The sequence below is a fragment of the Salvelinus fontinalis genome, chromosome 15, assembly GCF_029448725.1.
Source record: "Salvelinus fontinalis isolate EN_2023a chromosome 15, ASM2944872v1, whole genome shotgun sequence".
Lineage (NCBI taxonomy): Eukaryota > Metazoa > Chordata > Actinopteri > Salmoniformes > Salmonidae > Salvelinus > Salvelinus fontinalis.
In genome coordinates, this window is record NC_074679.1 from 8394840 (window position 1) to 8400285 (window position 5446).

Consider the following 5446-nt stretch of genomic DNA (forward strand, 5'->3'; position numbering starts at 1 on the left):
GCTACTACCACCACCACCGCTACTACCACCACCGCTACTACTACCACCGCTACTACCACCACCACCGCTACTACCACCACCACCGCTACTATCACCACCACCGCTACTACCACCACGGCTACTACCACCACCACCGCTACTACCACCACCACTACTACTACCACCGCTACTACCACCACCACCGCTACTACTACCACCACCGCTACTACCACCACCGCTACTACTACCACCGCTACTACTACCACCACCGCTACTACCACCACCACCGATACTACCACCACCGCTACTACCACCATAATAAAAAAATTGCAAAACCAAATCTGCAAGGGCACAGCTCCGCCTGGCTCTCATTAGGTTCATAGGTGCCAGGTCTGTCTGGAACAGGCCCAATTTTACACTGAGGCAAGTGTGCCAGCTCCACATCTTTGTGTCTTGAAATTCATAGCTATTATGATACCCACCATTATGAAAACTCCCACAATAATGAATGTTATTCCAATAGCTTTTGCCACTGTTCCCCCTATAGTAGCTACTAAAATCACCCCTCCTATGATTAACAGAATAGCAACAAGCAATATCATACGGAACATTATCTTTCTCCTCCCCTTCTCTTCTATCTCCTGTCTTATTCTTTGCTCTATGATTCTTTCCTGCTCCTGCCTCTGCTTTTCTTCCTCCGCTTTCCTCTTCTCCTCCTCCTCTTTGATCTTTTTCTGAGCCTTCTTATACATGTCATTGGTGTAGTAATTTCCTCCATTATTCTCCAACATTTCTTTTATCTTCTCCAGAAGCTCTGTAACCTGAGTGGGGTCTTTATCGTTGTTATTGAACGAGTGATATCTGCCCCCACAGGCGTTTAGAAGTTCCTGTACATCCTTGGACTTTCTCAGAACGTTGACCACTTCTTGACCATTCAGCTGATCTTTACAGGTGAACAGCAAGAGGGTGTGCAATGAAGCGTTCTCTCCAAAGTTCTCCTGGATCCACTTCACGGTGTCCTTCTCCTCCTCTGTGAACCTCCCCCCCCAGCCTGATCACCAGCAGGAATGCGTGGGGTCCCGGAACAGACATGTTGACACACTCCCCTACTGTCTTTTTCACTTCTTCATCCGTCTTCGCTGTGTCGAAGATGCCAGGAGTGTCAACAATATGCACCCGCATCCCACACACCTCTCCAATTGTTTTGTAACACTTGTCTGTCACAGAATTGAGAGAGGCGTTCACTTCAAACACCGTTTTCCCCAGGATGGTGTTTCCGGTTGCACTCTTCCCTGCTCCAGTCTTACCCACCAGAACAATCCTAAACAAATCTAAAAGACAGGACTGTTCACTACAAGATGTTCTGTTGTTTTATTCTTTCTTAGTGCATTCGGGAAAGTATTCAGACCCCTTGACCTTTTCCACATTTTGTTAAGTTACAGCATTTTAATTACATTACATTTTTTCCCTCATCAAACTACACACAATACCCCGTAATGACAAAGCAAAAACTGTTTTTTAGAATTTCTTGCCAATGTACTTTCAAATAAAAAACTGAAATATCACATAAGTATTCAGACCCTTTACTCAGTACTTTGTTGAAGCACCTTTGCAAGCGATTAAAGCCTAGAGTCTTTTTGGGTATGACGCTACAAGCTTGGCAAACCTGTATTTGGGGAGTTTCTCCCATTCCTCTCTGCAGATCCTCTCAAGCTCTGACAGGTTGGATGGGGTGTGTTGCGAATCTTGTTTCTCTAAGAGTCCTTTAGGTGCCATTTGGCAAACTCCAAGCTGGATGTCAAATGCCTTTTACTGAGGAGTGGCTTCTGTCTGGCCACTCTGCCATAGAGGCCTGATTGATGGAGCGCTGCAGATATGGTTGTCCTTCTGGAAGGTTCTCCCATCTCCACAGAGGAACTCTGAACCTCAGTCAGATTGACCATCGGGTTCTTGGTCACCTCCCTGATCAAGGCCCTTCTTCCCTGATTTCTCAGTTTGGCTTGGCGGCCAGCTCTAGGAAGAGTCTTGGTGGTTCCAAACTTCTTTCAATTAAGAATGATGGAAGCCACTGTGTTCTTGAGAACAATGCTGCAGACATTTTTTGGTAACCTTCCCCAGATCTGTGGCTCGACACAATCATGTCTCGGAGCTCTATGGAAAATTCCTTCGATCTCATTGGTTTGGTTTTTGCTCTGACATAGACTGTCAACTGTGGGACCTTATATAGACAGGTGTGTGCCTTTCCAAATCATGTCCAATCAATTGCATTTACCACAGGTGGACTCCAATCAAGTTGTAGAAACATCTCAAGGATGATCAATGGAAACAGGATGCACCTGAGCTCATTTTTGCATCTCATAGCAAAGGGTCTGAATACTTATGTAAATAAGTCATTTCAGTTTTTTTTTTTTATACATTTGCAAAAAAATCTAAACCTGTTTTCACTTTGTCATTATGGGGTATTGTATGCAGATTGATAATCGACTTTAGGATAAGACTAAAGTAACAAAATGTGGAAGAAGTCAAGGCGTCTGAATACTTTCCGAATGCACTGTAGATTGAGTATAGATCTGAATCGGCTCAGTTGATGGAAATATTAAAGTCCTTATAATCTGGGGTGGTATTTTTGGAGATGAATGAACTCACCAGTAGAGGAGGTCTTGTCTTGGGCTACCAAGGGAACAACTGAATGGTGTTAGACAAAATAAAACACAGTGAGACATCTTTTATAATGGCAATAGGAAAAAGAATAACTCATTATATACAGCAATCATTTTCAGTGGACCACAAAAAAATATAAAATACTTCGGATGCTTAATAAGTGACAACAAACAATACATATATAATGATAACTTTATCCTATTACTGAACAATATGAAAGCAGATCTAATTATATGGAATAATCTTCACATACAGTATATCTTACAGGTAGAATAAACCTGATCAGAATGGCTCCCAAAGTTTTTAGATTTATTCTCTGTAATACCAATTACCAGACCTGGGGCATTCTTTAAAAAGTATCCTCGGTCAACACAGACTTTATATAGGCAAATAAAACTCATAGAATAAAAAAGGGAAATGGTGGTTTTAACCTCTCAGACTTGGAATTGTATCATCTAGCCACCCAGGGCTTTTACTTGCAACATATCTTTAAACGCACTAAAGAGGAACAACGGGTACATATGTTCATGCATCTGTTTTCAAAGGACAATCCTAAGAACATGACCAACTTCATAGTTAATAACACTAAAACAATATGGAAGAAAATGAAACGTGTTCTACAAGAACCAATATCACTTCCTGAAAACACAACCCTATGGAACAGCCCTTGGATAACTATTCAGAATTCACAGATAAATTGGCCCGCATGGAAATTAAAGGAATGGATACCATAAATGACTTGGTAAAAGGAAATACATTTATTTCCAAGACAGAATTAAAAAGCAATTTTGGATTGACCAATGTAGATATTTTCAAATACATGCAACTTAAAAGTGTAATATCAAGAAAGGTCTATTTGAAATCTTTTGGACATCAGAGCAATCTTGAGGGAATCCTATTTGAGTCATAAAAGGATGTTCATATGATAAGTAAGCTGTACAACTACCAAGACTTAAAAATATCTGATATTGGCACAAGATGGAGGGAATGCTGGAAATAACTAACGAGATTACAGTTAACGAAAATGCTGCTTAATCCACTATAAAAACGAATGTATAGAACGTATTATACAAGAGACAAAATTCACAAGTTCTCCAGCACAACGGACGAGTCGTGTCTTCGGAGTGTGATACGGGCGCTGGATATCGGGATGTGAGCAAGTGGGTCTGTAAAGGGGTGATGTAGTATGTTGTAGTTTGTATGTGTATTTTTTGTATTGTAAAAAAAAAAAACATGAATAAAATCTTACTAAAATGTGAAATACATGTCACATGCCATACTCAGAATCAGATGCGTTGAACATGTCCTGGCGTGACACCAGGCTCTGTTTAATGTTCAATATAAGAGATCCCATTTAAACTAGTCAATTCAGTACATTGGGAACCCCATTTGGAACACGGATAATATTGCGAAAAGTAAATATTTATACTGTTCAATACTCACGCTCGTCCTCAGCCATTCTTTCAGTCATTCTTTATCTCCGATATTCTACACACACCAAGGTAATAATATTCTACACACACCGAGGCAATAATAACGAAGGACGTGACTGTACCTCACTCCTTCCTCTATAGATATACAGTATGATATCAGAACTGACATGTGACGTTGTTGTGGCCAACCCCATGTTTCAATGCAGGTGCAGAGGGACAAATATAAACCCTGTACAAAGCAGAGGTTTGAGTTTCAGTTTTGTGAACACTTGACGTTGACAAGGTCTATTTCATAGTCCTAACATTTAAGTATTTTGTTTTATTTACAACAATCAACATCGTCATCATCCGTCTTCAACTTAATGTCAGCTGATAGCATTAAACTCTTCACAAGACATAAAAGCAACAACAGGAAATGTAAAAAAAAAACAGTGCCTTCAGAAAATATTCATACCCCTTGGCTTTTTCCACATACACACAATACCCCATAATTTCAAAGTATAATTATTTTGAGTAATTTTGACAAATGAATAAAAAATGAAAAGCTGAAATGTCTTGAGTCAATAAGTATTCAACCCCTAAGTTATGGCAAGCCTAAATAAGTGAAACTGTGCTTAACAAGTCACACACTTACATTTGAAGTTGGAAGTTTACATACACCTTAGCCAAATACATTTAAACTCAGTTTTTCACAATTCCTGACATTTAATCCTAGTAAAAATGTCCTGTCTCAGGTCAGTTAGAATCACCACTTTATTGTAAGAATGTGAAATGTCAGAATAATAGTAGAGAGTGAGATTTAATTTAGATTTAATTTCTTTCATCACATTCCCAGTGGGTCAGAGGTTTACATACACTCAATTAGTATTTGGTAGCATTGCCTTTAAATTGTTTAACTTGGGTCAAATGTTTCAGGTAGCCTTCCACAAGCTTCCCACAATAAATTTGGTGAATTTTAGCCCATTCCTCCTGACAGAGCTGGTGTAACTCAGTCAGGTTTGTAGGCCTCCTTGCTCGCATACACTTTTTCAGTTCTGCCCACAAATTTTCAATGCGATTGAGTTCAGGGCTTTGTGATGGCCACTCCAATACCTTGACTTTGTTGTCCTTAAGCCATTTTGCCACAACTTGTAAGTATGCTTGGGGTCATTGTTGATTTGGAAGACCTATTTGCGACCAAGCTTTAACTTCCTGACTGATGACTTGAGATGTTGCTTCAATATATCCACATAATTTCCCCTTCTCATGATGCCATTCTATTTTGTGAAGTGCACCAGTCCCTCCTGCAGCAAAGCACCCCCACAACATGATGCTGCCACCCCCGTGCTTCACGGTTGGGATGGTGTTCTTCGGCTTGCAAGCCTCTCCCTTTT

General features: G+C 40.3%; 1 pseudogene; it reads right to left on the reverse strand.

Moving 5' to 3' along the window:
- Window positions 1-208: 208 nt before the first annotated feature.
- LOC129811372 (GTPase IMAP family member 7-like) lies at window positions 209-5006 on the reverse strand (annotated as a pseudogene).
- Between the last annotated feature and the right edge of the window lie 440 nt (window positions 5007-5446).